Source organism: Microtus oregoni, unplaced genomic scaffold, assembly GCF_018167655.1.
Source record: "Microtus oregoni isolate MIOR12 unplaced genomic scaffold, Mior012 000019F_ref0000042, whole genome shotgun sequence".
In the NCBI taxonomy this organism is placed as follows: Eukaryota; Metazoa; Chordata; class Mammalia; order Rodentia; family Cricetidae; genus Microtus; species Microtus oregoni.
The window spans coordinates 27,113,460-27,139,017 of record NW_024543078.1 but is presented as its reverse complement, the minus strand read 5'-3'; the positions used below and the strand labels follow the sequence as shown (position 1 = coordinate 27,139,017).

At 40.0% G+C, this 25,558-nt stretch overlaps 2 pseudogenes; both read right to left on the bottom strand.

Annotated features, from left to right (window-relative positions):
* Positions 1 to 1,362: 1,362 nt before the first annotated feature.
* LOC121459258 lies at positions 1,363 to 2,231 on the bottom strand (annotated as a pseudogene).
* Positions 2,232 to 3,238: 1,007 nt separating this feature from the next.
* Positions 3,239 to 4,330, bottom strand: LOC121459800 (annotated as a pseudogene).
* Between the last annotated feature and the right edge of the window lie 21,228 nt (positions 4,331 to 25,558).

Genomic DNA, 25,558 nt, shown 5'->3' with positions numbered 1-25,558 from the left:
ATGCTTACATATCTGGGTCTGGGTTACCTCACTCAGTATTGGTTTTTCTCGTCCCATCCATTTGCATGCATATATATCAAGATGTCATCAATTTTTAATTTTTAATGATTTATTAGATTCTGAAATATTAAACATAAAATTGGATTTGGGAGCATAGGTAATGATGGTGGTAAGACAAATAATAGTGAACAAGGACAACAGACAAATCTCCTATAGTAAATATTCCTCCTGTTTGTGTATTTGAAGGATCTTGGACTTGTTAACACCGCTTACAAATCAGGCTTGTGACGCTGGTCCAGACAAAGTGAGCCCTGTTTACTGGGCAGTGTTTGGAGGACAGGAAGAGTGCATGGAAACGTTGCTGCAGAATGGTTACAGCCCAGATGCACAGATGTGCTTGGTCTTTGGATTCAGTTCCCCTCTGTGCACAGCTTTCAAAAGGAGTAAGTATATTTGTTACATTTTGCTTATATTTAATAACCAAGTGACTTTTCTTCATAGTGACACTTGGTGTCTCTTTTAGCACTAAGTTGCCAATCTACAAAAGGCCTGCTTCAGGATATGTTGTTCAATCTAGCAGAAGTGAGGTTGATAACACCAGGTTATTTACCTTTTTCTTCTTGAAACTGCATTATACTTTTAGTATAACACTGTTGGGAAATACTTTAAATATATTAATATAAATGCTTAGGCCTACTCTGATGTCTTTGAAATAATTCAAGATTCAAAATTGTACTTATTAAGCAAGGAAGTAACTGCTTCAGGTGTTTTAACTATAAAAATTTTTATTTATTTATTATTTTATAACCCTTACAATAAAACCTTGGTTTCAGGTACTTTTTTATTACTTTTTAATGTACATGGGTATTTTGCCTGCATGTAGTCTATGCACTGCATTCACACAATGTCCACAGAGGCCAGAAAAGGGAACTGGAGCTGCGGATCATTGTTAGCTGCTATATTGGAAATCGAACCTGGGTCCTCTGGTGTAGCTGCCAATCTTCTTAACTGCTGAGCCATCTCTCTGGCCCCAGTAATCTTAGTTTTGACTGGTCTGAGATTTAGACGTAGAAACTATCAGTGAGGACAACCTATATCTCTTGACAATCTGTTCCTGGCTTCTTTCATTCTATTGGCCAAAAGTTTATCATATTCTGCAGCCTCCTCTTACTGTCTTTGTGTGTTGTTCCTTCAGAGCAATAGGTTGGCATCTATGCTGTAGTACACTTGGATAACAAAAGCCTAAATCATGGGGGTTTTGGTCCTGGGTTTCTTAGATTTTTTTCTAGGTGTGTACAAGGTTTTATAGGTAACTTTGTAAACATCAGAATCAATTGGGTCCTTTTCTACAAAAGCCTGATGTCATATTACAAAACCAGGAACCATACTTTCCGAGGCACTCTGATGAAGGGCAGAGAAAACATCCACATAACTGATGTTTAGGTGAGAAGGCAGAAAGATGATCTCAGTCAATCTGATTTGCCAGGGAAGGAAGCCTAAGGTGCTATCCACAGGACCAAACTTCAATACTAACTCAGGGTCAGGGAAACCATGTGAACTAAGTAAGCCGTCTAGCAGATCTACATCCAAATCTCTGGATGTCCTCTGCTGCTGAGCAAAAGTCCTGAGCAGCTCTCAGAATATATGCTTTTTCAGCTCCTGGGGACAGCACCTTCACTGCTGAAGGGCAATTTAATACTTGGTGGGCTTTGTCATTACTACTTGCAAATTCTGGTTATTATTTGCAACAATTTTGGCCCAAAAGTTCCTATTGTTGTTTCACAATTTCATCTATCAATCTGGAGTTATTTCTCTTGAACAGGCCTTGGTGGTCTTAGACACTAATGTAGAGATCCCCAAGGCCATACACCACACCACTGAGGCTCACGGTGTCTGAGAAGCTGGGTTCATGCTCCTTTTTAGTGACCACCAGGCCCATATACAGTAGCTGCTTCTGCAGGGACCCGCCCTCCAAAGACCAGCACAGCCTGGGTGGGGAGACAGCCAGCCTGGGGCCCAGTGAGGGTGCAGGTGATATGCTGGTTCCTGCCAATGGCCAGGGCTTGCTCAGCTTGAAGCCCAGCAGTGCTAAGACCACAGTGGAGGCAGCACAACAGCAGCTGCTCCAGATCCAGTTCCAGGGGAAGCAAAGGCAGAGCCAGGAAGTGAGCACTCTGCAGGTAGAGCAGCACTTGCAGCACCTGCCACACCAGCTCCCACAGCCCGGTCATTCTCCCATGGCATTGGGACACCGTCTCCTCCTTCCCCTCCATCCCACATCCCCGGGCCTGAGCCCCTCATCACTGCCAACTCCTCACCTAGCCCCCACTGCCATCTTCCTCCGCCCTCCTAAGTCCGTCTATTTATGGCTTCCTGACAACAAATTGGTGACATCCCCGACCACTAAGGAATGGTAATATCTCTCAGTTCAGGAATATCACTTTAGTATCCACAATACATCAATAACAAATTGGTGCTTTCTATCTCCAGTTCTCCTTGTAACCCCACCCCTGACTCCTGTGGCCATAGATGCTATCATTTTAATGCTGCAGAAGTGGCTACAAGCATACTACAATTTTCATTGACTTTCTTGAACTCATTGTTATGGATAGCTAGCTGTGATATAACTTAAGTCTGTCCAAACATTTTCACTGTCCCAGACAGACGACTAGATAAAAAAACACTTGTCACCAAGTCTGGCAACCTGAGTTTTCTTTCTTGTAGGTACCATATTTTTGTCTATTTCTAACATGAAACACCACAGTGGTGAAAAAATAGCCTTCAGAAAGGTTTTTTTGTTTTGTTTTTTTTTTTAGATAGAAAGATTTTCTTTATTAATGACCCCAACCACATTTCTTTAGATACAGAAGTTTTGAACTCAAATACTTGGAAGAATACAAGTTAAGATTGCATTATCTGCAACTCATTACCAGTAACATATTGCAAAGCAAACAGCTTGGAAAAGGGAAAAAGGAAGGGGAGTGAGAAAGGGAAAAATAATAGAAGGGAAATAAGTTGATCAAGTGGAAATTTTTTTCTTTTCTTAAATTATTGGGAACTGTGAAGTCCTTGCAAGCACAGTTCGTTTCTGCAGATTATTTGCCAAACTCGTACAAAATGGAACCCACACGTAGAATCCCTTAAGAACCTGGAGAGGTGCAACATGAAGGGCTACAATTATCCAGTAGCAAGCAGTCCGGCCTTCCATCAACAGAGCTTCTTCCTCAGTTCCCAAGCGTTAGCGGGATGAAAATGTCTTCCCCATGAATGTTTTCATTACTTTCTTCTCTGCATCTGGGTGTGCACGATTGAGCACCTTAAGGAAGTCAGATGGTTTTGCTCTCATGCGTGTATGAATATAGGCCTTGAGTACTTAATGTGGTAGTGCAGATAGTCCCAGAACGTGTGGATCAGGTTGATGGTGTTGTCTCGAGCAGTGGCATTGGTGTGGCGAGGGGAGAGCACGAAGGTGATGTAGCCAGTGTTGTTACCCACGGCAGTATCTGTGTCTTTCAGCTCTAGAGGAGGTTCCCTGTGGTTAAAAAGGACCTGGGGGGCTGGGCTCTTCGTCCTTCTTTGAACTCTTGCATGAAGACCTTTCCAATGACAACATCGTTATCATCCTTAAACACTGTGCTGAAGACTACCGTGACTCTGTCTTTTTTAGATTCAACAGACATGGTCTCATCCTCCTGGCAATGGATAACCACTCTGTTCCCTCCTTCCTTGTCCTCTTCTTGGAACTGAAAGTATTTCTCAAAGACAGAGGCAAAGCAATTTTGCTTCAACATGCCAGCCTGCTGCACAATAGAATCCTTGGATGCAGGCAGATTTTCAAGGTCATATAGCAAAGAAACATTGTATCCCGATTCTAGGTTTACCAAGAAACTCCCATATACTCTCTTTAATAACTCATCAGCATCATGTGCCTGAAGTTCCTTGTAGAATTTCAAAGGAATACTGACCATCACCTGTAGGGTTAAGCAAGCCCCTTAGGGGCGGGCTTGCCTCGGGCTAACGTTGACTGATAAATCGGGTGTGCAGGAGCCTGTGCGTCCCTTTTCCTGCTTCCTGTGCTATGGGAACCTCGGTTCTGTAATTTTGTTTCTTCATTAAAGCTGTATATATTTCTTTACAATCTGCCTGCATTTATTTACGCCGCTACAATCACCTTTGTTTTGTCTCCATTAGGATTTGAAATATGATAAAGGACACTATCAAAATCTGCAAATGTTACTTCTACAGCTTCTGGTTTGTTTCCGAAGGCCGTGTTCTGGAAGAAGGGTGAGATCTCCTCCATGATGCGATTGTTCACCTCCAGCAGGATCATGGCAGAGGCTGCCCCTGAAGCTTTAACCCGCCTGCCAAGCTGCCGCTGCCTCCACCGCCGCCTGACCCACGATCCCGGTCCCCCAAGAAAGGTTTTTACTGGGCTTTAGCCTTTAAATCTCTCTCTTGCTCAGATGAGTCACTTACTCAGATTGTTCACCGTTTAGGTGATGAGCTGTCTCTGTATGTCATACTTCATTCTTGGTGTTTGTGTCTGCAGGATAGACTTTTTTTCCCCGCTAGGATCTGAAGTGTTTCCCAAATTTGTCATCAGGGCTTGAGATAGAGAGAAATATGTATTTTAAGAGAAATACATAGATTTGCCCATATTATTTATATTTTAACCTGTGGTTACCTGACTAGGAGAATTTGCAATGCTCAAATGCCATGCAATGATCAAGGTCATATAGAGCACTAAGGTTGCTTTCATCTCTGAGCATGCCTTTGTGTTTGAGAGCTTTACAGTAATTGTCCCAGATTCTCAGAGAGTGCTGACAACATTCTGAGATTCTTCAGTCTTTTCCTTCGGAATGGTACTTTTGATGGAAAGGGATGACATATAGTAGCATTGGCCATAAGCCTTTTGAGAGTGTGCTCTTTCTTCATTTAACCTAGACAGTGTGAATACAGTAATTGGGAGAAGTTTGGGGCTTGCTTATTAAGCATGTTATATAGTATACAATTTGAGAGAAAATACATTGGGCGAAAGTAATTTTATAGTTAAACTTGGAACATGTAAGGTTAAGCAGTGTTCTGGGAATTTTTCTTGTGGCATTGCAGGGGGATGAATGGATCTACAAATGTTTGAAAAATCTGGAAACTTAGGATAAGTTTATATTAACAATAAATATGTCATTACACCTGCATTATAGAGTTTTAAGGAATTTTATACTCTTATTTATTATACTTCCCTCGAATTAATGATTAGGCCTATTGCTTGAATTTAAACATACTTCTGAAAAGTGTTTAGAGATTGATGAGCATTTAGTGTATAATTTGCTTAAAAATAACTTTGTCCCATACCTATATTTTTCTAGGTTTGTATACACTATAAGCTTTTTTCAGTTGTTTATTTTTTTAAAAAAAAATTTGATAATTTTTTTCTTTCTGAGACTGGGTCTCAATATGCAGGCCTGACCTACCTAGAATTTGCTAAGGAGACCAGGCTGGCTGCAACTTGCAGAGATCCAAATGCCTCTGCCTCTCAAGTGTTGAGATTAAAGGTATAAGCTACCGCATTTGTCAAGTTTTAGATGAATTAAGAAGTAGTTGTTCTCACATGAATTTAATTTAGATATTTTGTATTTATTTGATTTAAAAATCTTGTTCTTTTCTAGATTCCATATTATAATTATTGAAAATATTTCAACGTTTATAGTTTTATAAATAATATAATGCCAAGTTCAAATGGAGAATAACTTTATTACTATATGCCTTCTTTTTCAGTTATGTGCACAGTGAACATATATGTTTATTATTCTTTTTAAATTTGACATTATGAACATTTTAAAAAATATGAGCATGTAATTCAAATTTAGTTTTTGATGACTGTAGTATATTATGCTTATCACCTGATTTTTTTTGTGTTGAATATTTAGTTTGTTTCTAATGTCTGCTATAGAGAATACTGATAAAAACTTTTCTACAAATGGACTGAAATTTACTTTGAATCTTTTGGACGAGAATACTGATAAAAACTTTTCTACAAATGGACTGAAATTTACTTTGGATCTTTTGGACAAATTTCCAAAGAATAAATTACTGAATAAAAAGTCTGAAAGTTTTAATATATATTTTAATACATATGTATATATATACATTATATTTATTTGCATGAGCATATTTAAATATGTATAAATATATTTAGCTAAATAAATGTATTTATTACATATGTAGTATTTTATTTGTTTTCATAAATACCAAATAGTGGCGGACAAGTAAAATAACTCAGAGTCACGCAGCTAGGTGTCTCCAGGGTCTGAGTTTTCTTTGTAATCCTACCTGTTTTGATGATCTTGCCAAGTGGCTCTTTCAAATGAGGATCACACCTGTTTTCAGTCAATTTCATTGTAATGATTAGTATCCAATAATCTTTTTTAATACTAAATTTAATAGACAAAAATGATACATGTTTATTCCCTGAAAGTACATGATAAGTAAGATTAACTTATAAGTTAAACTATGTTCATCGGAAAAGCTTTCCTGTGTGATGGGTATGGTTCATGACCACATACAAAACAGTGCAAATTGGCTATGGCTACATATCATGGAGGTTTCTAGAATGAATTAATCTTTGGGGAATGACCATATTGTTTATTAACTTTAAAATAGCGTTTAACTTTAACATAATAAAATTACATATAACAAAACAGGTATCAAGCAAGAATTATAATATTCATATTTACTTTACCTTTTATCATAAGTAAGGAAAACTATAACTATCTATTTTTTCTTCAACTATATCAAAGACTCCAGAAAGATAGAATATTACCTAAGAAAATAGGAAGTACATTGTAAACAACTTCCAAAAACTCTAGAAATGACAGAGACATCTCACTGTCTGGTCAGTTACCAAAGTTCTTCTCTATCATTGTGGCATCCATCTTCAGCCTACAGGCCGATAGTATCCAGCAGACTTTTTCATGAAGCATGAAATTTCAAAGACAATTCTGCCTATATTGGTAGTTTGCCAGTCACCTTCTTCTGTATTCTGAAGAGTGTCTTGCAGATTCTTTCATGAAGCAGGAACCCCAAAGGATCACCTCACCTCTAGGTAAGTTCAGCAGTCATTTCTCGGTGGGTTCTGCATGTCCAGTTCAACTAACAAACTCCATAAGGAGCCTTTTCAATACCCATCATTTTCTTAAAGAAGCTGATGCTGGCTTACCTCACTCAGGATAGTGTTTTCTATTTCCATCCATTTGTATGCAAAATTCAAGAAGTCCTTGATTTTTACTGCAGAGTAATACTCTAATATGTATATATTCCATACTTTCTTCATCCATTCTTCCATTGAAGGGCATCTAGGTTGTTTCCAGGTTCTGGCTATTACAAATAATACTGCTATGAACATAGTTGAACAAATGCTTTTGTCATATGATAGAGCATCTCTTGGGTATATTCCCAGGAGTGGTATTGCTGGGTCCAGGGGAAGGTTGATCCCGAATTTCCTGAGAAACCGAAACACTGCTTTCCATGTTCTATCGGGAACTCACCAAGGCCAGCTGGCCTAGGTCTGAAAAAGCATGGGATAAATCCGGACTAGCTGAACATAGTGGACAATGAGGAATACTGAGAACTCAAGAACAATCACAGTGGGTTTTTGATCCTACTGCACGTACTGGCTTTGTGGGAGCCTAGGCAGTTTGGATGCTCACCTTATGAGACCTGGATAGAGGTGGGCAGTCCTTGGGCTTCCCACAGGTCAGGGAACCCTGATTGCTCTTCGAGCAGATGAGGGAGGGGGACTTGATCGGGGGAGGGGGAGGGAAATGGGAAGCGGTTGCGGGGAGGAGGCAGAAATCCTTAATAAATAAATAAATAAAAAAAAACAAACAAAAAAAAAGAAGCTGATGCTGCCAGGAGCAGATGTGTCTCACTGTCATGAAAAGTCTTAAATTCATTTACATTTTAAATGTCTCTGAAAGATCTGAAGAATACCCATCTAACAGAAATACATCTCTGTACATCTAGAAAGTCTAACATGACTACAAGCTTGACTATTATAGATAAGTATCTATTAACATATATTTCTTAATTATACATTACATTTTTAAATGAGCTACACAAAAACAATACCTTAATCAAGATCAGCTATATATAACAAATTTACCTTAAATTTGTATCAACATAGCAAGATCCATACAAATGCAAACTACCCGCCTCTATAGCTTAAACCCCTCTAAGTGTAAAGAAGCATTTACAAACAATATTTGAGAATATGGGCACAGTACTGTCCGAACTCTTTTCTGCATTTTATAGGGAAAAGAATTTTCTTTGTGAGGGGTGTTTACAGCAACCTTTCAGGAGGTTTTGATCCATTAAACCATATTGGTCTGGAAGCAATCCACAGGTTCTCATCTTCTGTGAAAACTAAAGAAGAACCTCCTTTCCAAAGCAACATTTCCTCAGACTAAAATTTTTGAATCAAGATACCTTTATGTTGATTTAACTTAACAGTCCATACAACGAAATGTCTCTCTGTACTTAGCTCTTTCACAGTCAAAAAATTCAAAGAAAACACACTAATATACATAATCTAAACTCTTTGCATATTTTCCATCATTACGTGACTTATTTTTCTTTACTCCTTTTAATCTATGACTGTCTATACTCTGTCTCTTTAAAGACATTTTCACTTCTTTTTCAACTCTGTTTTTTTCTCTCTTCCAAGCATACTCTTTGTTCTCTCTTTTAAGCCTACATACATTTATCCAACACTGTGACCCATTTAGATTTCTTTTATGTCTGAATCTGTCTTTATTGCCTTATCTGTAATTCTTTACTGTCTGGAAGAGCTTTTAAAATGGTAAGCAGATCAGTTTCAGTTGCTCTGGATACTGGCTGTGCCTCACGCCACTTTCAAAATGGTAGACATGCCATTACTGCCAGGTCTCAGAAGAGCTGCACTTAGCACTTTAACTCTGAGAATGAATGTGCAGCAAATGAACCCTTTTTTATCTGAGTAATAGCTAAATCTGCCATACAGTGCACTGCACGACCTAGAAATATCTCTGTGTATGGTGACAGGAATCTGCCATGCTCTCCTGCTTGTGCACACGTAGTAGAACTGATCTACCAACTGCCCAGGAGGAGAACGCTGAGCCATGGGCATGGTCGCAGTTTCTTCCCTCCAGACACTGAGAAGACACACAAACACCTGAGCCTACAAATGCCATTAAAAGCTCCATAGCTAGAGTTTGCACTGGCAGCATGGAAAAACCACACGGAAACTATATTAATTAAATCACTGCTTGGTCCATTACCTCTCACTTGTTATTAGCTAACTCTTACATATTAATTTAACCCTTCTTCATTAATCTCTGTATCACCATGAGGTCATGGCCTACCAGAGAAGATTCAGCACATCTATGGTGGCAAACCCATGGAAATGCTCAAATGGACTGGTATCTTAAAGGCTACTGGCTGAAGGAGCAGAATGTGCTCCCACATTACCTCCCCTTTTTATTTAAATAAGAGAGTTCCAAACCCAATACAAAACTATTTACACTAGGAACAGATATAAAGAATAAATAGAATTACACCCAACATAAACAATATTAAGCAAGGAACATATGCTAAATGTTTTAATAAACATTCTATCTTATGGAGTGATGGAGGAAGGTCATTGGCTAATAAAGGAACTGCCTTGGCCCATTTTATTGGTTAAAGGATAGGTGGGAGGAGTAAACAGAACAGGATACTGGGAGGAAGAGGAAGTGAGCTCAGAGTCTCGACAGCTCTCCTCTCGGGAGCAGACACCTGAGAGAGACGCCATGCCCCGCTCCTGGGATGAAGCTCTGACCCAGGATGGACTAGGCTAGAATCTCCCCAGTAAGCGCACCTTGGGGTGCTACACACAGATGATTAGAAATGGGCTACATTAATATGTGAGAATTAGCCTAGAAGAGAATGGGCCAAGCAGTGTTTAAATGAATACAGTTTGTGTGTTGTTATTTCGGGCATAAGCAAAGCTAGCCGTGCGGGCGGCTGGGGTGCTGGGGACGCAGCCCCGCCACCCTTATTACTACAATGGAGTCTAAGTCTTCTATAGGAAAGGCTTGGCTAGATCATAAGAGTACAGTAACTAAGACTATCTAATCTTCAACCTCATCAAAGGCCTGAGAAGGGAGATAATATTACTTGAGCAGGCAGGAAGTACAATCAGGTAGCTTCCAAAGCAAGTGATATATGACAGAGATAATTAGCCAACTGAGCAATCACCCAAAGTCTCACTTTGCAACATTGAAGCAACTAAATTTGGCTAAGGCCTAACTTAACTGACAGACCATTTCAGAGGCAGGAAATTTTTCAAAACCGTCTTACCCTGTCTTAGTAAGATTTGACAGTTCTGCTTATCCATTTTCGAATACTATGTAACTTGTCAGTAGTTGAGGCAGTGTCAGTTCCTTGTCCAAAGGCCAGTTTTGCCAAGAAGAAAACAAACTCCAAGTGGATTGTCTTCAGTGCTCAACATTCTCACGGGAATAGATTGGTGCTGTCAGAAGCAATCATGTCTCATGTCAAGAGAACCCTAAATTATTAAAATGCCATGTTCCACAGATCCTTGAAGTGGTTGAAGATTACCTAACTGAATATAATATAATCTCTATGTATTTAAAGAACCTAATTTATCTGACTGTATGTATAACAAACATGAACAACTATTGACCTATAATAATTAACACTTGTATAACTTAAAGACTAAAACTTCATGTCAGAATATTAAATAATTTGTAAACAAATATGTAACAAATGAGAATGATGACCTCAAAATATAAACAATCTATAAGTATCTTAATCAGGGGTAGCAGTAATATATAATACAATATGAAAATATACCCTAAAAGTTGTATCAGTATACAAAATGTTCTAAACCGAGACAGAAACACACATACTTACAATGTGACAAAAGAACTTTGTATAGATGTATAAATAATGTAAACAAAAGTAACAAATACAATTTAAGCTTGTATCAATATACAAAAACTATACCAAGGTAAATTATCCATAAATAATAGGTCACAAGTTTCACTCTATTACCCACTATTACTGTCCCCCCCCTTTTCTTTGAACAAATATAGATTTCACCCCAACCCTCTGTCTTGTATGAGTAATAATGTCAACCCCTAAACAGTTTTCCCAACTCTAAGGACAAACTCTTTGGGGAAAGGGGAATGTCATCTTTTAGAATTACTTCTGCTGTCATGGGGGTAATATTCTCTGAAAAGAATCCTGTAACAATTAAGTGGTGCTTAAGCTCCAAAATTACTGTCTAGCATAGTTGCAAACAATTTCTGAGCAGTCAATGGGTTTTGGTTAGTTTTTGTTTTTATTTTCAAAGTTTTCATTTGGAGTTCTGCCAGAATATAAGAAGGTGCATCATTTCAGCAGCTGTTACACAAAAAAGCGGTCTTATAGTAGCGCTGTCTATATCACGATGTTATCTCAATTAGGTGCAATGGTTGCTGTGGGGCCTCATCTTCTTCCTCTAAGTTTACAGCAGGAAAAGGATCTGTAGGAAAATCTATTGTTCATCATGGAAAACTTAAACATCATTCATATAAACATACATACAATGAAGAATATGATATAGACAAAATAGGCATGGAGAAGGTAAATTTTTTTCTAAAGTCTTCCTTCTGTCTTATAACAGATGGCTCGTGCTATGAGACAGAAACTCTGAACGTTCATGTTAACAACAAGCTTGGATTTAGAGAGGTACAAAGCCACTTCAAAACCAGATATGCACACATATGTGTGTGTATAAATTGTAAGTGTAAACAGTACCTGGATTCATAAGCCATATTTTGTTTTCTAGATGCCTCTTAGTGGATAATCATTTTTCCTTCTGTCAGCAGATTATAGAAAGAGCAAGTAGGATACCTCTTTATAATCTCCTTAGCTTGTTGCCATGTAATAAAAAACTCTTTCTTTAAACCTTTTCTATTGACGTGATTTTTTTTATCAATTTCAGAGGCCTGCAACAGGTTTCCAATCAATAATTGATCAATTTCTGCATTATCTTGTGCTAGAGGACCTGGCAGACCCATATGGGATTGAATGTGTGTTATGTACAAAGACAAAGTCTATTCCTGATCATGTCTTGCACCTGGATAAAAAATGAAGTCAATTCTCTATTAATAGGTATAAATCCAGCAGTTTCAATATGCAAGATAACCCTTTTCACATATTGTAATTTGGTAAGTATATTAAGAAATTCTATAAAATCCCTTATCACCATAAGAATGGCAAATAATTTCACCTTCTGGACAGAATTATAAGGGCTTTTTTCCACCTTACTCAATTAGTCTGACTTGTAATCTGCCTTCCATGATTTATAACCATCAGGATGAAATGTATAGGCTCCAGTTACCAGAGCATCATATATGATATGAGGAAGAATCCAAGAAGTCCTCTTTCTGGGGTTAAGTCAATCGCTTTGGGTATAGTTGCTATTGATTTCTCCAAAAAACTTAGCACAAGCTCTTTGTCATAGTTCATTTTCATCCCATAACTTTTTATTTCATCAGTAGTGAAAGGCACTATAATTTCTGCTGGGTCTATACCTGCTAGCAGACAAGGTCTCAATTTACCTTTGATAATTAATTCAAAGACTTTTTCCACATAAGTTTTTAATTTATTACTTGGTTTATGTGGTAAAAAGATCCATTCTAAAATAATATCTTCCTCTTCATTAAAATTCCCATAGGAGAAATTCTGGAAGTCAGTATGACAGGAATACAACTAAGATTTCGATTCACCCTATCCACATGTGCTTCCTGCAATTCTTTCTCAACAATTGTCAGTTCCTTTTCTGCTTCAGCTGTGATTCTCTGGGACTATTCAAATCTTTATTAACATCTAATGCTTTGTTTAAATGAATTATTAGATCAGGTGTTATTGCAACAGTAGTAGTAGGCTGGAAATGTCTCCTAACAATCTTTGAAAGTCATTAAGAGTCCATAACTGGTCTCTGCTAATTTGTGTCTTTTGGGTCCTAATTTTTTGTAAACCTATTTTATAACCTAGATAGCTGACAGAATCTCTTCTCTGTATTTTTTCAGGAGCAATCTACAATACCTATTTAAGTAAAACTATCTTTATTTCTTCAAAAATTCTTTCTAAAGTGTTATAGACATCCATGTAATGGTAAATTATAGGAAATTGCTTACATATTATTTCGAATAGCTGACTTATAAAGTATTGACACAGGGTGGGGTTGTTGAGCATTCCTTATGGGAGGACAGTCCACTGGTACCTCATAGTAGGCTGAGAATTATTACAAGTAGGCACTGTGAAGACAAACTTTTCTCTATCTTTTTCTTGTAAAGGCATAGTGAAGAAACAATCCTTTAAATCAATAACTATGAGAGGCCATCACTTTGGTAATGGAGAGGGCAGAGGAATTCCAGATTGCAGAGGGTCCATTGATTGAATAACCTTGTTGATAGTTCTAAGATCTGTCACCATTCTCCATTTTCCAGATTTTTTCCTTAACAAATAAAGGAGAATTTTAAGGGCTGATAGATTCTTTTATATGTCAGGCATCAAATTGCTGTTGTACCAGCTGTTCTAAAGCCTGAAACTCTTCCTCAGCTAGGGGCCATAGCTTAACCAATATTGGTTTCTCAGTCAACCATTTTAAAGGCAGGGCTGTTGGTACATCTAAAGGGTTATCAATTGCTTTGTGTCCTTGTACAGCCCAAAAGGCCACTGTTCATCGTCTGTAATATCTTTTAACAGTTTCCTCAGAAACATAAGCTTTAGGGGCTTCAGGAATATTAATCTGGGTATTCCATTGCTGCAGTAGGTCATGACCCTACACATTTACTACAATATTGGATATATATGGCCTTAGTTTTCCTATTTGCCCTTCTGGCCCTCTGCATTCAACCCATATTGTGCTTTGTCTTAGCCAAGATAGGGTTCCAATCCCCATGGACTGAACATCTACCTCCTGAAGAGGCCAATTCGGATGCCAAGATTTTGTATTAATGATACTTACATCCACACTATGTCTAATAAGCCTTCAATAAAAATGCCATTTATACACACTTTTAGCTTTGGTCTTTGGTCATTTCTAGAAGTCTGCCAGAATATAACTTTCCTCTGTCTCAGCAGAGCTCTTGACTCATTCTCCACATTTATCTCATCATTCAGACCAGTATTGCTTTTGACAGCAATCATGAAACTGTTTAATTTTCCTGACGAGACTCATTCTCCACAGTAACTGGAAATGACTGGACCACATTTGTCATGGCGGCCTGTGAGAGCCCACCCCCCCCATGCTGTTTCCCAACAACATCAGATTGCCTTGTCTATATTTTGTTGACCTAAATTCATTGGTGCAATGTCAGCCTTTGCCACACCTCCTGCATATGCCTGAAGGCTGAGACCTCCTATTTCTGTCATTTCCAGAAGAGTCATTATTCCTGGAAACCCATTGCCTACACTCCCTTCTCATATGTCCCATTCTACCACAGTTAAAACATCTGGTATGTTGATGTCTTCTCTTACCATTGTAAATTGATTCTCCTACCCATGCTTCAGTACCATAGTCAAGTGTCTCGACATTCAATGTTTGTAAAACTCATTCATCCATGGGTGCTGATCTGATCTTTCAAGGCCCCAGGATCTCTTTGCACTCTATGTTGGCATTCTCATAAGCCAGATATTCAATTATTATATGTCTAGCTTCTGGGTCAGTTATACTTATTTCTACATCCCTAGTTAATCTTTGCAAAAACTCACTAAAAGTTTCTCTCTGACCCTTTTTAACCATAAGATATGATTCAACTCCCTTTCCTAGTTCCTGAATTCTATCCCAAGCCTTTAAAGCTGCTGTGGTCCATAGGGACAAGGTGTGGTCATTAGAGAGAGCTTGATCCTGAGGATCAGAGTAAAGTCCTTCACCTAGAATTTGATCTAGGGAAATTTCAGTTCCTTTCGCTTTTTCTTGTTGCTCTAAAATTCTTGCTTCCTCTTTAAGAAAGCATCTCCAATGCAATTGTGGTCCACATTCTAGAACAGCTTAGCTTAACTGAGCCCAATCATGAGTTGTGGCTTTGCTACTGAAAGCCCACATTTTAACCATTTCCCTAACATAAGATGAATGTAGTCTGTAAGCTACAATTGCTTGTTTAATTTCTTTTTAATCAGTGTTACGTATGGGCTCCCTTGTATATTCCTTGACAAGCTTAGGGTATTTGTAGCTGGATACCTTTTCTGATGTTACTACTGAAAAGTCAGGTATAACTCTGGGAAAGCTATCCTGGAGAGTTTTACATACTGATGAAGTTAAAATTTGCATTTATACCTTTTGCTCCTGGTCATCAAAGTTGATAATTCCCTCAATCTTTTCAAATCTGTTTACCACTGCATTTTGAAAGTCTATACCTCCTGTCCAGTATTCTGCTCTAATGCCCTCATGGAGGATTCTAAGGTATAAAGTCTGTCCAGTAGAGATAATGTCTCATCCTTGGGCATAATCGTCATGGCATGCATTTTACCTTCTTGGAGAGACATTCTATAAGTCAATCTGTCATACCACTTCAACAGAGTCTGTTTAATACATTCAACAGTGCCAATTCTCTCAAATAATGTTTCAGCACCCACTGCCATGACTAACTTTTATGTTCCAAATCCGCTGTTTCCTTATCCAGAGTGCTTAATCTCTCTTTAAATGAACTACTTTTATGTGTTAAATCAGCTGTTTCCTCCTCTGGAATGCTGAATTTCTCTTTAAATGAATTACTATTATATGCCAAATTAGCTTTTGCTTTCTCCAGAGTGTTGAATCTCTCTTTAAATAAAATACTATCGGACTCTACCTTTTTCAAAGACATCTCAGTTGACAGAGTCTTGTTAAGCAAAGTCCTAGTATTCTCCTTCAGATGTGCAATCTCTTTTTCGAAAAGTTTGTTATTAGTCTGTACCACTTCTAAAAGTACCTCATTCAACTGGGTTTTGGTATTCAAAGTGTTTGTTTTCTCTTGTAGATGTACGACGTCCTCTTTAAGAAGCTTGGTACCAGTCTGTACAGTGATTAAAAGTACCTCGGCTGACTTGACAATTGTTAGTTGAGGTGATTGTGTCTTTTTTCAGATTTCCAACTTCTTTCCTAAGAAGCCAGGATTCAGTCTGTAAAGACTGCACCTTTTTCCTTTTGTCAAACCATATTTTTCAGAAAAAAAATATTGAGTACAAAACTAAACCCTAGAAATAGGGATGGCAATGTAGGAGGGACATCATATGCATACTTGTAAGACCTCACACATGTTGTAAATGAAAAGGCTATTGAAAGCTTGGATGATTAGATTGTCTGACATATTGCTCGTTTTAGATCAGTAACTTATAGATTATAGTTAGAATAATAAATCTCACCTGTTGTCTAATCAGCTGGAGTAGATGCAATAACTGTTGCCTGCCAGTAGGTGTCGTGGTGCACTTGAATCCACTTGCTCAGTTCATATCTTATGGTTGCTTAATAGTGGATCATGTCATGAGTCTACTGCTTCTCATAGTACATGGTTGTTGAATAGATAACAATGGAAAACGATCCGGCATTTAGCTAGATGATAACAAAGTCTGGGTGCAACCATTGCCACATTGCATTCTTCTCATTTTGTGATGCAGTGTTGAGGTTGAGCTTTTCTGTCTAGTTTCTGCTCTAGTGCATCCTTGTTCCTTTCAAGCTCCTCCCTCAGGACCAGTCCTTCTGCCCAAGTGCTACCTCTTTAAATATTATCCATATCACCAAATACTTTAGTAGAGTAGGCAAGGCAAGTGGGTAGTAGCAATCTGTACATAGGGTCCTCATTCCCATAAGAAAGCAGACTGAGAAATCCATAGGGAACAGGCCAATAAGTAGTGATCCTCCTTGGCTTCTCTCTCTCTCTCTCTCTCTCTCTCTCTCTCTCTCTCACTCTGTGTGTGTGTGTGTGTGTGTGTGTGTGCGCATATGTGTGTTTGTGTGTGTTGAAAGACAAGGTATAAATGTAGAGGTCAGAGGGCACCATCTGGGAGTTGGTTTAATTCTTCCTGTCATTGATTCCAGGGATGGAATTCAACTTATCAGGCTTGTATGGAAAATGGCCTTAGTTGCCAAGACATTTCAGTGGCCCTATTCTCAGGGTTTCTTCCTGGTAACATTCTTTCCATTAAAAAGTAAAACAGAGAAGTGTTTCTTATATTCTTCTCACCTCTTAAATAAGCAAATGCTTGTAAAATGATAGCTATTAAGGAGAACATACAGATGTGCATGCGGCTTGGGCATAGTGTGAGCTTGCCTCATACATGGAAGGAAGGCTCCAGGTCTTCTCTCTAACACTAAGAAAAAGCAAGAACATTTTAAGGTAACTAAATATTTTTCAGTACAGTCAGTAATTGTATAAAACATAAGTCCCTGCTTTCCTTATTCCATTGGGTCCAGAATAAATCCTGCTGTTGGATTTATTCCCATGTGTTGTATATAACCATATATAGGCCTATAAAAAATTTTCTTCAGAATGTATAGATTTGTTATGACTCAACACTTGAATCAGAGCCCAGTGTCACAGGGGGCAATGGATCTCAAGAGACATTTTGTTAGTATTTAGGCACACCCTGTCACAGCACCTCATGCCCTATGCCTGGCTGTACAGCAAATGGTACCCTGTCCCATTAAGAGATGCTCTGGCTACTCCAAGTCTCTCTAGTGCTCTCTCTTTCTCCCTCCTTCCCTCCTTCCCTCCCTCCCTTCCCATACACTCTTTTTCTCTTTTTTCCCCACTGAGGCAAGCAGGTCTCAGCCTCTTTCCTTTATCCCTCCTCACTCTCTCTCTCTCTCCCTTCCTCCTGTCCTTTCCTCTCATTTACACTCCCCTTCCATCAGCATGGTATATGTGTCTTTCTCTTATGAGCCGTGGTTTGAACCTATGGGACTGGGAAAGATTTTCAAATGTCCTATTGGCACACCGGGAGTTCTTTAACACCATCAACCCTCAAGTACTGCAAATCAAAGCTCAATGAGATGATACTTGATATCATTAAGATGGTGAAAATACAAAGGATAAGTTAATCATGGTGGCACAGATCTGCAATCCCAGCACTTGGTAAAGGAAAGCGTGCGTGTGTGTGTGTGTGTGTGTGTGTGTGTGTGTGTGTGTCACATATATGAGGTTGAAACTGGACAACAAAATCTGGTATTAAATTAAGAAGTACATGTTGCATGCTGAGGTCACAGGTAGAGCAATTGTCTAGCATGCACAGATGCTGGGACACATGTGAAAATGTAAAGATACTGGAGAACAGGAACCTCCTATGTTATTGGTGAAATTGTAGATGAAGATAGTGCAGCCACTAGCGCCTGATCATTTACAAAAGAAAGAAGGGTGAAACCCTAATTACCTACTGCTAGATGAGTGGGTAAACGAAGGGTGGTGTGTTAATACAATGGTCTAGTTTCTAGCCATGAAAAGAGGTAGAGAGCTGATACATCCTATAACATGAATAAATATCACAAACCTTAAGCTCAGTCGAAAGTAGCCAAAGGAATGAAGAATGGGACACTTCTTTATTAGATGATTTGATTTCTATTAAATACCCAGAATGAGACACTTGAAGCAAAAAGTTATATTGGTAACTGATAGGGGGTGGCGTCTGGGTGAACGAAGAGTAACCACTCACGAATAAAGGGTTTTTGTCTCAAACGATTAAAATATTTAAAAAATAAATAGGGTGAAGGTTGCATAATTTTAAGAACATACTAAAAAAACTACTAGGTTGTAACTTTAAAAGAGTGAACTTACTACATAAATTACGTCTCAATATTTATAGATCACATTTCTTTCATGTCTATGTATGTTTTGTCTGCATGTATGTATTGTGGATGTATGTGTGTCTGCATGCATGTATGTGTGCATGTCTGGTGCCTGCAAGATACAAGAGGGTGCTAGATCCCATAGAAATAAATTTACAGATGTCTGTGAGCTTCCTTCCATGTAGGTGTGGATTTAGGTTGAAGGGTTTGTGCTGAGAGGTATTGAGGACTGTCTTTCTCCTCAAGGAGCATGCAGAGTACATTCCAGAACCCTGAACTCTGGTTAGTAGGTGAATAATCTAGTTAGACAGCAGCTCAACTTCTCCATATTCAGTGACAGAAGTGTCACCTTTAGAAACAAGACCCTAACATCAGGTTTTGTGAGCAATCAAGAGCCTTGGCAATAGCTGTGCTGTTTGCTGTTTTCCATGGGTCTCTTTGGTTAATGACTCAACAGGCGGTAACCTGTTCCTGGCTCTGGAGGTTTCATTTGGTGGCACAAATGTCTAGCGGAAGCCTTTTCTCAACCCTGTTGTTTTTTGTCTCAATGTGGGCTCCTTTCACATATGTATAGGAAGCTTTTAGGGTACTCGGTTTCCATACAGTTTTTCAAAGAACCTTTAGTATTGGTTATCCCTCTCTATTTTCCCTTCTTTACCTTTCTGTCCCATCCCTCTTTTATTAAACCATCCAATTCTAGTTTTCCTTTTAGCTTCCAAACACTATAGACTACTTCCTTTCCTTGAGAGATACTCTCCTCCCTCCTGGACCCTTTGTAGGTTCCAAACCTCTGTGTATTATGATTGTAGTTGCCATATCAGAACCTTAAAAGGGAACATCCTTAAAAGAGAAAACATACAATATTTGTCTACATGTGCTAAGTACTGTATGCTTTTGTTGGTGGAGTCTGAAATGCGCATGCGCAGAATACTCATCGTGCACAGCTGCTGAGCACCATTGTGTGCTCACAGCGCATCACTATGCCCATGGAACTGTGTTGCTAAGGAGGAAGCAGAGTTCAGCTCACACTGAACCAAGGATCTGCCCTAGCAGGACGCTTATTTGGTTCAGTGGGGAAACCTAACCAGGATTTTGCACATTTCTTATTGGGTTTGGGAGGGTACGGGTGGTTAAAGGGGAAGGAAGGGTGGGTCGGGAGGGCCCGGAGGGCCCGGAGGGCCAGAAGGGCCAGAAGGGCCGGGAGGGCCTGCAGAGCCTTGAGGCTCAATATGCAGGACGACTTCGAATATGATGCCCTGACTTTTAGAGCCCCTCAGCGGACCCACTGGTTCACCCGCCTGTGGCCCGCATGCCTGGGTCATGGGCGCTTTGGTCGGAAACGGCCGAAATTTCAACTGTATCTAGTTGGGTATGACCCTGTGGGGCAGCTACAAAGGGCAGCCAGTGTGGGTGATGTGGCATTAGTTCAAAAATTCATCAATGGCAACGAACACCACATAAATGAATTCGACAGGAGAGGAAGGTAATGGGGCCCAGGGATGGTGAGGGGCAGGAGGGGTGGAAAATGTTGGGGACAGTCAGGGTCTGCCAGGGAGAAACATACTTTCTAGATCTGCAGCCTGAGGGAAGGCAGAGGTCATACTGCTTAAGGCTCTTCTTTCATGGAGACCACTGGGCTTTGTGCCTGCTTTCGGCTCATAGGCACCTACTCACCTTGGAAGGGCAGCTTTGAGGCCTTCTTTAAGAAAGCAAAACAAAAAACTTCAGTTAGTTTACAAATCCTTTTACATTTTCTCTTTTAGAGCACTTTATTGGGTGCTTTAAAGGGATTTAGCTAAGAAAACCATGTATATTTTTTTATGTGTGCACTTAAAATTTTATAGGTTTGAGTGTTTTGCCTGCATGTATTTTCAACATAACACACACACATAAGAAGAGGGTGTTGGATCTCCTGGAAGAGGAGTTATGGACAGTTGTGATCTGCTATCTGGGTGATAGGAATCAAACCCAGGTCCTCTACAGAAAAACTAGAGCTTGTAAATGCCAAGCCATCTCTCCAGCCCTTAATGTATATGTTTTTAATGCTGTTATATGCAACACAGAAAATTGTATCATGAGATAAATTTTCACATAAAATGTCAACTAGAAGCCAAAAAAAAAAAAATCAACAAGAAAACTTATGTCAGTTTCATGCTCGCTGAGGAATCTCATAAGGAAATTTTCAACTTGAACTATAACTCTGTCTCCCTGCCCCTTATATACCTGTTGTGTGTGCTTTGATTTTGGTACATACGTGAAGGCTAGTGGTACCTTCTTCCAGTACCCTGAACTCTGGTTAGTAGGTGAATAATCTAGTTAGACAGCAGCTCAACTTCTCCATATTCAGTGACAGAAGTGTCACCTTTAGAAACAAGACCCTAACATCAGGTTTTGTGAGCAATCAAGAGCCTTGGCAATAGCTGTGCTGTTTGCTGTTTTCCATGGGTCTCTTTGGTTAATGACTCAACAGGCGGTAACCTGTTCCTGGCTCTGGAGGTTTCATTTGGTGGCACAAATGTCTAGCGGAAGCCTTTTCTCAACCCTGTTGTTTTTTGTCTCAATGTGGGCTCCTTTCACATATGTATAGGAAGCTTTTAGGGTACTCGGTTTCCATACAGTTTTTCAAAGAACCTTTAGTATTGGTTATCCCTCTCTATTTTCCCTTCTTTACCTTTCTGTCCCATCCCTCTTTTATTAAACCATCCAATTCTAGTTTTCCTTTTAGCTTCCAAACACTATAGACTACTTCCTTTCCTTGAGAGATACTCTCCTCCCTCCTGGACCCTTTGTAGGTTCCAAACCTCTGTGTATTATGATTGTAGTTGCCATATCAGAACCTTAAAAGGGAACATCCTTAAAAGAGAAAACATACAATATTTGTCTACATGTGCTAAGTACTGTATGCTTTTGTTGGTGGAGTCTGAAATGCGCATGCGCAGAATACTCATCGTGCACAGCTGCTGAGCACCATTGTGTGCTCACAGCGCATCACTATGCCCATGGAACTGTGTTGCTAAGGAGGAAGCAGAGTTCAGCTCACACTGAACCAAGGATCTGCCCTAGCAGGACGCTTATTTGGTTCAGTGGGGAAACCTAACCAGGATTTTGCACATTTCTTATTGGGTTTGGGAGGGTACGGGTGGTTAAAGGGGAAGGAAGGGTGGGTCGGGAGGGCCCGGAGGGCCCGGAGGGCCAGAAGGGCCAGAAGGGCCGGGAGGGCCTGCAGAGCCTTGAGGCTCAATATGCAGGACGACTTCGAATATGATGCCCTGACTTTTAGAGCCCCTCAGCGGACCCACTGGTTCACCCGCCTGTGGCCCGCATGCCTGGGTCATGGGCGCTTTGGTCGGAAACGGCCGAAATTTCAACTGTATCTAGTTGGGTATGACCCTGTGGGGCAGCTACAAAGGGCAGCCAGTGTGGGTGATGTGGCATTAGTTCAAAAATTCATCAATGGCAACGAACACCACATAAATGAATTCGACAGGAGAGGAAGGTAATGGGGCCCAGGGATGGTGAGGGGCAGGAGGGGTGGAAAATGTTGGGGACAGTCAGGGTCTGCCAGGGAGAAACATACTTTCTAGATCTGCAGCCTGAGGGAAGGCAGAGGTCATACTGCTTAAGGCTCTTCTTTCATGGAGACCACTGGGCTTTGTGCCTGCTTTCGGCTCATAGGCACCTACTCACCTTGGAAGGGCAGCTTTGAGGCCTTCTTTAAGAAAGCAAAACAAAAAACTTCAGTTAGTTTACAAATCCTTTTACATTTTCTCTTTTAGAGCACTTTATTGGGTGCTTTAAAGGGATTTAGCTAAGAAAACCATGTATATTTTTTTATGTGTGCACTTAAAATTTTATAGGTTTGAGTGTTTTGCCTGCATGTATTTTCAACATAACACACACACATAAGAAGAGGGTGTTGGATCTCCTGGAAGAGGAGTTATGGACAGTTGTGATCTGCTATCTGGGTGATAGGAATCAAACCCAGGTCCTCTACAGAAAAACTAGAGCTTGTAAATGCCAAGCCATCTCTCCAGCCCTTAATGTATATGTTTTTAATGCTGTTATATGCAACACAGAAAATTGTATCATGAGATAAATTTTCACATAAAATGTCAACTAGAAGCCAAAAAAAAAAAAAATCAACAAGAAAACTTATGTCAGTTTCATGCTCGCTGAGGAATCTCATAAGGAAATTTTCAACTTGAACTATAACTCTGTCTCCCTGCCCCTTATATACCTGTTGTGTGTGCTTTGATTTTGGTACATACGTGAAGGCTAGTGGTACCTTCTTCCAGTACCCTGAACTCTGGTTAGTAGGTGAATAATCTAGTTAGACAGCAGCTCAACTTCTCCATATTCAGTGACAGAAGTGTCACCTTTAGAAACAAGACCCTAACATCAGGTTTTGTGAGCAATCAAGAGCCTTGGCAATAGCTGTGCTGTTTGCTGTTTTCCATGGGTCTCTTTGGTTAATGACTCAACAGGCGGTAACCTGTTCCTGGCTCTGGAGGTTTCATTTGGTGGCACAAATGTCTAGCGGAAGCCTTTTCTCAACCCTGTTGTTTTTTGTCTCAATGTGGGCTCCTTTCACATATGTATAGGAAGCTTTTAGGGTACTCGGTTTCCATACAGTTTTTCAAAGAACCTTTAGTATTGGTTATCCCTCTCTATTTTCCCTTCTTTACCTTTCTGTCCCATCCCTCTTTTATTAAACCATCCAATTCTAGTTTTCCTTTTAGCTTCCAAACACTATAGACTACTTCCTTTCCTTGAGAGATACTCTCCTCCCTCCTGGACCCTTTGTAGGTTCCAAACCTCTGTGTATTATGATTGTAGTTGCCATATCAGAACCTTAAAAGGGAACATCCTTAAAAGAGAAAACATACAATATTTGTCTACATGTGCTAAGTACTGTATGCTTTTGTTGGTGGAGTCTGAAATGCGCATGCGCAGAATACTCATCGTGCACAGCTGCTGAGCACCATTGTGTGCTCACAGCGCATCACTATGCCCATGGAACTGTGTTGCTAAGGAGGAAGCAGAGTTCAGCTCACACTGAACCAAGGATCTGCCCTAGCAGGACGCTTATTTGGTTCAGTGGGGAAACCTAACCAGGATTTTGCACATTTCTTATTGGGTTTGGGAGGGTACGGGTGGTTAAAGGGGAAGGAAGGGTGGGTCGGGAGGGCCCGGAGGGCCCGGAGGGCCAGAAGGGCCAGAAGGGCCGGGAGGGCCTGCAGAGCCTTGAGGCTCAATATGCAGGACGACTTCGAATATGATGCCCTGACTTTTAGAGCCCCTCAGCGGACCCACTGGTTCACCCGCCTGTGGCCCGCATGCCTGGGTCATGGGCGCTTTGGTCGGAAACGGCCGAAATTTCAACTGTATCTAGTTGGGTATGACCCTGTGGGGCAGCTACAAAGGGCAGCCAGTGTGGGTGATGTGGCATTAGTTCAAAAATTCATCAATGGCAACGAACACCACATAAATGAATTCGACAGGAGAGGAAGGTAATGGGGCCCAGGGATGGTGAGGGGCAGGAGGGGTGGAAAATGTTGGGGACAGTCAGGGTCTGCCAGGGAGAAACATACTTTCTAGATCTGCAGCCTGAGGGAAGGCAGAGGTCATACTGCTTAAGGCTCTTCTTTCATGGAGACCACTGGGCTTTGTGCCTGCTTTCGGCTCATAGGCACCTACTCACCTTGGAAGGGCAGCTTTGAGGCCTTCTTTAAGAAAGCAAAACAAAAAACTTCAGTTAGTTTACAAATCCTTTTACATTTTCTCTTTTAGAGCACTTTATTGGGTGCTTTAAAGGGATTTAGCTAAGAAAACCATGTATATTTTTTTATGTGTGCACTTAAAATTTTATAGGTTTGAGTGTTTTGCCTGCATGTATTTTCAACATAACACACACACATAAGAAGAGGGTGTTGGATCTCCTGGAAGAGGAGTTATGGACAGTTGTGATCTGCTATCTGGGTGATAGGAATCAAACCCAGGTCCTCTACAGAAAAACTAGAGCTTGTAAATGCCAAGCCATCTCTCCAGCCCTTAATGTATATGTTTTTAATGCTGTTATATGCAACACAGAAAATTGTATCATGAGATAAATTTTCACATAAAATGTCAACTAGAAGCCAAAAAAAAAAAAATCAACAAGAAAACTTATGTCAGTTTCATGCTCGCTGAGGAATCTCATAAGGAAATTTTCAACTTGAACTATAACTCTGTCTCCCTGCCCCTTATATACCTGTTGTGTGTGCTTTGATTTTGGTACATACGTGAAGGCTAGTGGTACCTTCTTCCAGTACCCTGAACTCTGGTTAGTAGGTGAATAATCTAGTTAGACAGCAGCTCAACTTCTCCATATTCAGTGACAGAAGTGTCACCTTTAGAAACAAGACCCTAACATCAGGTTTTGTGAGCAATCAAGAGCCTTGGCAATAGCTGTGCTGTTTGCTGTTTTCCATGGGTCTCTTTGGTTAATGACTCAACAGGCGGTAACCTGTTCCTGGCTCTGGAGGTTTCATTTGGTGGCACAAATGTCTAGCGGAAGCCTTTTCTCAACCCTGTTGTTTTTTGTCTCAATGTGGGCTCCTTTCACATATGTATAGGAAGCTTTTAGGGTACTCGGTTTCCATACAGTTTTTCAAAGAACCTTTAGTATTGGTTATCCCTCTCTATTTTCCCTTCTTTACCTTTCTGTCC